Here is a 10,053-nt window from a genome sequence, read left to right on the forward strand (position 1 = left end):
TATACACCCTGTACTAGCTGGAAGGGACAGAACCTGAGTGCTCTTCTTCGATGGAAGTTTGAGAAATTCTGCACCTGTAGTTTGTTGAATCTGCTGTATCTCAGTGTATTGCTTGTGGCCACATTTAGTCATGATTAACATTCAGGTAGCAACTGTTAATGAGTTAAAAAACTGTTATGAAATACTTAGTACTTTAGAATAAAATTTAGTAGCTGCATAATCAAGACTAGATTGCCAACAGTTTTTCTTCAGACCTTTGCAGGCAGAACTAACAGTATGAGCCATTACTCAAATTTGTGTGTCTTTTGCCTTTGCATGGATCTTGTGGAACAAATATGTAGCGAGGGACAGAACCATCCAGACTAACAATCTCTATGAGTCCAGTACACTTCATGAGCAGTCTTCTGTTACCAAAAAACTTCAAGAAAACCAGCTGGACCACCTGTTTCACTATACACTTAATTGAAAAATATCTGCTTGGAAGATTCTCATTCTGTGAGTTTCAATAAATGCTACATTTTTAGTTACCTCATCCTTTTTACCTCCTCTGCCTGAATTTCCTTTTAAAATGCTTTCTTTCACATTGCTGGGTAATAGCACAAAATGAGTGTGGATCCAGCGTAAGCATACTTTAGCCTTGTGATAGCAGCAAATAAAATTTACAGACTCTATACTGTAAAATCCACTTTTTTCATTATTATTGACAAATAAGCTATATATAACTTTAAACTTCCTGGAATGCAGATCATGCTTTTGGTTTGGCAGGGAGGCTAGTTCAGACTCTTCTCCTACACCTTTTTAATTAGGACACAAACTGCAACTTTATGAAAAATTTCTTAGGGTGCTTACCTAAATAACTAATTTCACAGGTAACAATCTCCTCGGTTGTATCCATATAATTCTGCCTCAAAAGGTATAGCAGAAGAAATTACAGTTCCAGCCCATAATCACAAAGCAGTAAAAGATGAACACACTCCAATTCTATTAACTGTTCCCTCCTTCTTGTCTGGAAAAAAAATTTTAAAAGAAGGAAAAGAAAGAAAAGAAAAAACCTTCTTTGCAACTGAGAACATTTTGCATTAACATCAGACAAAGGAGGAAGCTGCACATCACTGGAACAGAGCTTCCTCTTCTAGCTGAGATTTATTCAAGCACAGAACAGCTCGTGGAGGTCAAGAGAAGCGAGTCATTATAGTTACTATGCACCAAAGATACCATTTTGCTAACCAATTTAACTGCTTTTGTCTTTACCATTTTTTTAGCTCAAGCTCACTTTTAGTGGTGTACCTGATAACTGGATTTCTTGCATTTTAGGATTCTGGATGCTTCTGCCATGATTGTAGCAGAAAAGGGCTGTGAAATCTGCATGGATCTGGGAAGAAAACTATGGAATTAAATGTCTGTTTAACCTATGTTTTGACCTTTCTACCACAGTGAAACATTCATCCCCAGAAGAACCATTAGTTGACCACTGCAGTCTTCACTTTTATACACCAGTGCCCTCTTAATTAAGAAGACAGCATAACAGATAAGGAGCCATTTATTACGAGTAATGACAAACAGACAAGCACTGACAGAACAAAAATGGGGGCCTTTCCCTAGGAGGCCTTTTTCTTCCTAGCCTCACAACCTCCAGACTGAAAGAGAAGCCTATTCTGCAGGTGAACACAGTATTTTAATCACTACAGAGAACGTTAAGGTTAGGGTTAACTAAAACCTTGAATAAACATAGATTTAAATTAAGAATAACCTAATTTAGTATTGAAAATGTCTTTATTTCCCAGAAGAGCATCCTGCACAAACAAAATTTACTGTCACTCTCAATGCTTCCAATATGGCAAAGTGCAAGCTGTATTCACCCTTTTGGTAAGGGTAAGTACATGAACTCCCTATAGCCATGCATGGGAGCACTGGGAAACACATTCTGCCAGCAATAAGAGAAAACTTTGTCATTTCAAAGCTCTTCGTTTTACTAACCCCAGGATGCTGATGTTTATGACAGTTATTGTGCAGATATTTGGAAGTACTTAAAGTTATGAAGCAATTTAAATACAAAATTGGGATTAAAATATATCTATACTATCCCTGATAGGTACCCACCTTAGGCAGAGGGTAGCTTCCAATCCAACAACAAGAGAACAAATGCAGAAAGTGGCCACAGTCACTCTTTTCCTGGGCATCTTCTGTTTGATTTTCATCAGCTAGTGATAAAGAAGTCTGTAAAACAACTTGGCCAGTGAAACATCTGCTTTTAATAAAAAATAAACCAAAAAAATCCATAAACATGGAGCAAAAAAATGTAAAGTGTGGGAAGGATAGTCTATCAGTTATATCGGTAATCTGCGAGACAAAGAGTTGGGAAGAATTCCCTGCTCTGCTACCAATTTCCTTTGCTAAAGCAAAGGGACCTCAAGTCCCTAGCTCTAAAGCAAATGGTACCATTGATCCTTAAAAGGGAGAAAGAAATCAATAAACATTAAAACTTTGAAACACTCATGGAGTTCTACTTACCATCTGATTTTTGTTAATTAACGCACAAGATGTTTTCAGGCTCCAGCACTTGGTTCTTCAGGCTCTGTTTTGCATACAATAGTCTTTACAAAATTTGCAACCACAGTAATAAAACCATGATATGAATAATTTATATTTATTAATTACTTAGCAATACTAAACTAAAAAGTAGACATATTCATATCTTACACTTCTATTCTATCTATTCATTCCAAACATAATCTCCTTCCATCCACTCTTTATACTACCAGTAATTTTACCTGGTCTGAAGACAATCTCAAAAGGTTTTCCATATAAAACTAAAAGGTGTATGAACAAAACCCGGCCTTTCTTTCTTGCCTGGAATCATGCTGGCATTTGCACGCTTTACACATTTTCGATACAGCATAATAATACAGAATCTCAGGCTGCTAATAAAAGAATTTTATTCTCATGGCTTTAGTAGCTACTTTTGCTTAAGACAAGTTCAGCACCAGTGAAAGAACTATTACCGCTGTGTTCTTATGAGCCAGCAACCAGCAAAGTCTGTACTTCAAAGCAGCTTTTCAGATGCTTTTCATTAATAGTTGATATTTAGTTTTTAATCATGTTCCCTTCTTATGTAACACTGTTGTATTGAGCTAAAAATAACGTCAGAAAGTAATACTCACATGATGCTACGACTCTAATCAATAAGAGCATTAATATCAACTTCAGCTGGTATATTTACTTGAAAAAAAGTGTTAGGAGAATTTATAATTGTAAATCCCTAAATTAAATGAAGCTAAGAAGAAGCTTTGTTTCAAAGTCTAGAACAGTTGCAGGAGTTTAACTAGCTTCATCAAAGTAATGGAAGAACTGCAGTCACTCCATTTTCTAAACTGTAAAAAAAAAAGATTTTCTTTACCTCACAACAAGGCTTATGTCAATAGAATGTTTTCTGAATTAGTTCATTAAGATGCTTCCTTAAGAAAGAATTCAAAAGTGCAGAATAAGGACGGTGTGAATCAGCAAAGTGATTAATCTGTTCAAAAAAGCCAAATATAACTCAAGCCACCCGCGTTTTCACTGCCTCCATTCCCCCTCCCCCCTTTTCTCCTCCTCTCAGAAGTTCATAGTGTAGTCCTAACAGAAAAACAAACCAGTCATACACAGCAAGAAATTAAGATCAGAAAAATCCAGCACTGTAGCAAGATCTCAGCAAGAAGTTACCAGACTCCACAGGTCAGAGGCATTCATCCCTTTCGTCCGCTCACCTGTTTCCAGCAACAGGCTGGCTTGGTATGTCCTTGTCTGCTTCAAAGCCCAGTTTTTCCTTGGGCTTCTGTAGAAATTCAATTAAATGCTAGAGTACCTGTGTATATTATAAGAATGATGGTAGTATAATTTTCTAGTAGAGGCAAATACTGTATTACATGATAACACTACAGCCCACAGATGTCTGTAGTTACACTGTCTTAACCTATTTTTCTTCCCATATGGGACTAATCCTCATATATTGTATAACTGTGTTCACATTAAGGGATTTGCCACTTGAACCATACCAGTATAGGTCGTGTTGCTTACGTTCATGTACAGCCCTTGTGCAAGTTACAGTTATATCCATTGCTCCATTAATCTCTATGGCAATTTGCTACAAAATACCTACCCGTCATGCATACATATTTTCTTCCTTTTTGTACACTGTACTAATTTTGTACTAGCAAAGGTGCTAGAATGCGTCACGTACAAATATGAGTGTATCTCAAAGAACTGCAAGTTTACTGTTCCAGACGATTCCAGGAAAAAATTAACTTTGTTGCAGAGTACTTTATATACCTCCTGACCAACAATTATCAGCCACAATTTGAGGTAAGTGGTATCAACTATGATACATTTTGCAAAATGTGAGCAAAAGCAAAGAATTTACCAGTTTAAAAGGCAAAACAATTTTTAAAGTGTCATTCTTTATTTTAAACCAAGTATGTCTGTCCATTTAAAAACAGCCCTATTTAAAATAAAATGTGAAATAAGGGCAACCCACAGTACAGTGAAGTCTAGAATCACTAAGTGCAAAACATACAAGCAGTCCAGGCTTGCTGCAAAAATTTCAGAGAAAGTCAAAACACCAAACTGGTGGGTGTTACTGAGTAAGTGGCTAGAAATAGCATGTTGAGTGCTGAACCAGCTTTTTACAACACTAGCTTCATCTGCAGGTGCAGAAAGAAAGTTAATTCTTCCTTTCAGTTTATTCAACAAGTTCATTTTGATTACTGGTTCATTCAGAGATGAGAACTAAACTGGGATTTGAAAAAGGAAGCCAGCTTGTTTTTCCCTTTTCCAGACTATGAGCAAAATCAAGATGCAGGATGAGTAGCTCTAACTTGTGGGAGGATAAGATCTGGTAGTATTAATATCTTGGAAGTAGGGGAAGCTAAAAACAAATTTTCATCTCTCATTAATGATTCCTTTGTGCATTTTAACTGAATCCCATCTAAATGTAACTTAACAGAAATAATCAGTTAAAAGCTTACAGCATCTAGTAAACAAAAGATCTCAAATAGTACTTAACGACTTAAAAAAACAAAATCAGAAGTTCAAATAGATATATGTTGACATATCTTAAATCAATGACTACTCCTGTCCTTCTGACTAACAAAAAGTAACGTCCTGCCAAGCACAAGGAATCTGCTTTTATTTAAGAAAAGAATTGAGAATTAGAAATGTAAAATAAGATTAAAATAAATTATGTAAATTAAGATTTCCTGCATGCCATTTTAAATCATGAAGCAATTATTTAAATCTCTGGTTTAAGCCAACAATAGAAAAAGTAATACATACTTTTATCAATACTGAAAACAGTATTTTAACTTCTGGCATCAAATTTATATACAAATAACCGTTCTCAAATATGTCCTTGTTTTCTTCAAGTAAGAATACTGATGTTTATTTTCTTCCAGTAACATGCCAGCATTTCAGAAAAGGCAAATCAATTACTACCTGCCTCATATTTCACACCCTTGTATTTGTTCCAGGGATTGAAAACTGACACAGTGGTGGATCTCATGACTGCTTTCCATCAGGTATATTAAACTGATTGTCAATTAGGTCAGGCTTTGCAGGTAGTGAAGCAAAAATTTCTCACACTCAGTTCTTTAGAAATATGAGCTAGAAAATTGCAATTTTCATTTTAGTTTAACCCTTCCCATAACTATTTTGGCATTCAGGCCAGTCTTTCATCATTACTTTAATTTCTGCTGCTTTCATTTGCTGTCTTATTTTGAAGTCAACTATTTCTCACTAATAATGAGGGAAGAAATCCAATGTATTCTGAAGAAATTATGTCCATGTTGTGTAAAGTGAACACCTCTCAGGTGGGCATTTTACCCTGATCCTAACGTTAATGACTAGGCAAAGTCGCGGTTTCCCAGCTGAGAATGCTATCTGTTTAAGTAATAGTTTAAGCTTATACAAATAAAGTTTAGAACAAGGTCATTCTGATTTACCTAGGTCTTAAACAGCGCCTTCCTGCCAAAAGTCTGAGTCAACACCACCATAAGAATCCATAAGGATTTCCTGCAGTTCCAGACACTGTTTTACCATGACCATTCCTGTTGATTCATACCAGAAATCATATACAAAAGCCACGTCAGAACACTTTGGTTAGGTGCCACCCTTCAGTGAACAACTTAGTCTACATCTACATACCTTCAGCCTGGCTCAAGCAAGCATTCTCCACGCTTCATCCCACAACCAAAACCTTTATCTATGGTCAGTGACCTAGGTGGAATACTGCTGGATTTATTAAGGAATGACAGACAGACACATGGTGAGGTTTGAACATGAAAGCCACTGTGGTTTCATGTATCAGGGAATGGAAGTCAGGACCATCTCCTATTTCTGGCTCCAGTACAGGCTTGCTCTGGCATCTTGGGCAAGACATTTTAGCACCATGGACTGCCACACATGTCCATCCTAACTATTTGGACTCTTACAGAAGAATGGAGATTCTTACCTCTACAGGAGATCATCAAGGATTAGTGTTAACCCAGCGGGACTCTGATCTTAGTTGGAGAATCTAAACATTGCTACAATACAAGTAAATATAAACATTTTCATCATACTCTGCACGGAGGTATGTTCTGAAGAGATGTGTTGTAGCAGCTGCAGCGATTCCTGTACCAGGTTTCTCTCTGTTTGCCGTGCTACTGATTCACTGGTCCATTTTTTTCCAGGAAACCCCCCTTCTTCACACACATCCCCACTTCCCAGTGAAACATGAGCCCAACAACATTTGAGTAACAGTTAAACTTTTGAACTTGTTATGTAGGACTAGCCTTGAACTTATGCAAAATACTTCTGGCCAGACTGATGTGTTCAGCCCAGGTTTAGTCCCCTACTTTATTTATAGGTCATACCGAATTGGAAACAAAACAGCTTTTAGTCCTTGTTACGCTCTTATTCAAGCCAGCAGGGAGCTATGAATTGAAGACAAAATACTGTGAATTGCTGTCTCCTTTTTCCCAAATTCTCTTGTAACACGGAATTTTCAGAGCTTTTGCCTTCATGATACATACACATGGTAGCAGCCAAATATTACCTCTGCATACAATATATGAAGAAGTAATTTGGATTTTACTACTCACAAGCAAACTCAGTCAAGGCTCATTCAAAGAGAGACTCCTTAGAGCAAACTACTTACCTATCAGCGAATGCACAGCAAAAAAAAGTGTAAGAGGGTAGACCGGTACACCACAGCTCAGCAAACATACTTTTTCCTGGTGACAATTTGGATCCAGAATATAAGCCTTAAAAATACTTAGCATTTATTGTTAAGAAAAAAACTTGTTTGCTAGATACAAACTGCAAGAAACTCAAGCCTGAAAATGTTATAATGGACATATAAATGGTTCCTGTTTGCCTAACAGGAACTTTTTTAAAGCCTAAAAACTGATACCTCACATTGCTACCATTTAAAATGTCTCTTCACTGACTCCAGCATGTAAAATTAGATGAACATTGCAGAACATGTTACAGGGAGCTATGTCTGTCTTACCATCAGCTTTTTGTTTTTGCCAAGAAGCTGAAGTAGGGGAGCAGATGTTGCTAACTGTGAATCCAGCTGGAAGACTCTCTACTGAGCAGAAACTATCTCCTAGTGTAACCTGTGATTTGTGTCGTGAATGAGGAATTGGAGGAGAAAGTCAAACGAAAGACATCATAGTCAAGCAAAGTAAGATGCTGAATGGGAAACCTTGGTGCTTTTTAAGGTGACAGAAAAACTTCCAGGATTTCCTATTCTAACCACAAGATGAATGATTATGATAATATACCCTTGCCAAGGGAGAAAGATTAATGCAGTACGGACCACAGCAAATGGCTGTAAGATCTGAATGGTCATTATACAAGAAATGGTCTCAGGAAAGAGAAAGTAATCTAAATTCTTATTGCCATTCCATTTAATGCAGAGATGGGAGAGACAGTTGCAGAGAGGCTGCATGCCAGAGACAGTAAAACAAATTTAAGAAAACAATCTCTCCTATCTCAAGATCTTTTCCTAAAACGTACTGCATGTTGCCTCAGCAAACAATAGGATAAGGTGTTTGTGCATAGGGAGTACAGAGAGTAGATATTAACAGAAGATCACTTCATCTAGCCACGGAAAGGCCTTTATCTCTTTTCAGATAGCCTGTTGTGTTTAAGGACAGGCAACATGAACTGTGAGCCGACAGAGTTCCCACTCTGCTGTGGCATGACGGCTTCATTTTGATGATGAGATTCCATGGAGTCTTTATTGCTGTAAGGAAACACTAAACTAGTTTATGTCTCAGTCACACACCTGCCCTCACCAGCAGTAGCCATGTTCTACATTTTGCAGCTGCACGCAAGGTGATTTGACGGAGCAAGGTTAGAGTACTTTAAGTTGCCAATGCTTCCTATAATGAAACACATACTACTTTTATAAACTAGGGTTGAATCCACTGCCAAAATAAAGGAATCCAGGTCATCTGTGCCAACTTAAACCATATCCTTTCTCTCCCAACTCACAGCCTCCTATGTTCCTTATAAGGAAAATCATACACAAGCCATAGGAGACTGTAGAAAACTTCCCTTCTTGAGTAAGATGACTGTCAGCGAGTGACCTAATGGTGAACAATTCAGGATGATTTTGATTAATAGAATGTAATAGAAATAGAGTTGTTTCATATAACCTTTCAGTCTTCAATGCTGTAGTTAGCTCCTCTATTAATAGAACTGTCAGAAATGTGTGCTCATGCCTGAATTGACATCAGGTACAGAAAGTTGAGTGAGTGAATTTAGTGCTGACTTAACTGACATTGTGAACAAAGCCTACCTTTTATTCCTGAAAGAGAAATACCATCCACAATAGTGTCACTTCCCATCAACACACCTGAATTCCAATCTGGGTGACTGTCTCTCAGCATAATAAATTTATAAAACGCACTTGCATATGATAGCCTTCTATGTTTAAATGGATAGATTATTTTTTAAGATTGAATGAACCTGACTGAAGCAATACAAAATACAAATACAAAATACATTTAGGAATTAGAGTCAACCTACAAATGAGAAAGACTTTCACAAAGACTTTATTTGACTAAGAACACCATTTATGAGATGAATTTCAGTAATAGTAGCATACACTGTGGGATGTCTTGTATCACCCTTGTTTAATCATTGAAGAGGACACAGATTTAATCAGAACTGCAAGAATATCTGGGAATAGTATTCTGATTAATTGTACTAGCACAGTAATGAAACTCTCAGACTATACTAGGCCTTCCAAACTGCAGCACAGGAAATGACTTTAGCATTGCCAACTGAAAACATCTCTCTTATAGGCTAGTTCTCTTTCCTTCATTGCAAGCCAAGTTTGGTGTTCACAAACAAAATAAACCCCCTGTAGTATAAAAAATAAAGAGAGCTCTTTTTCAAAGGGATTTGAACATTTTGGCAAACCATAACAGGATAAATCCCTTTGTAGTAACTTCTTTCTGCAATAGAGCAGTGAGTTTCCTGCTTTCTGTCACTGGTAATAATGGTTCATCCAATTAGCCAGAAACTGCATTTCCTTGAGAATGAAAATGTAAACTCAGAGAATCCAATAGGATGCTCAAAGCCTATGGCAGAGGAGCAGAGCAGCCCATACCTTTTATTTTAGAGTCTTATACACCTGTTTATCACAGTATATTTTTCACAGTCAATACAAGAATATACAGTTTGTATTTTTGTCAGTCCTTCCCTGGCCATCTACTTAATTCTTTGGGATAAGCTATCCTAATTTTTAGCTCTTCCTCTCAGCAGTGCCTGTCCTCAGACTTGCAGTCATCTTCCAAAAGCTCCTTTTCTGAAAGCTTGTGCCAGAGATCCAAAATCAAGCCTACGTCCTTCAGGGATAAACTAATGCAGGAGAGCCCCTTTACCTCACAAGCACAACAAGGGGTTTGACTTAGGCCTTTTATACCTCTTTCTCTTTCCTGGGCACATCTTCAGCGCAGCAGCTCGCTCCCCCTCACACAAGCATCCCCATCACACCCACAGACAAAAATCTCCTACATTTTG

The sequence above is a fragment of the Ciconia boyciana genome, chromosome 17, assembly GCF_034638445.1.
Source record: "Ciconia boyciana chromosome 17, ASM3463844v1, whole genome shotgun sequence".
Taxonomy (NCBI): Eukaryota; Metazoa; Chordata; class Aves; order Ciconiiformes; family Ciconiidae; genus Ciconia; species Ciconia boyciana.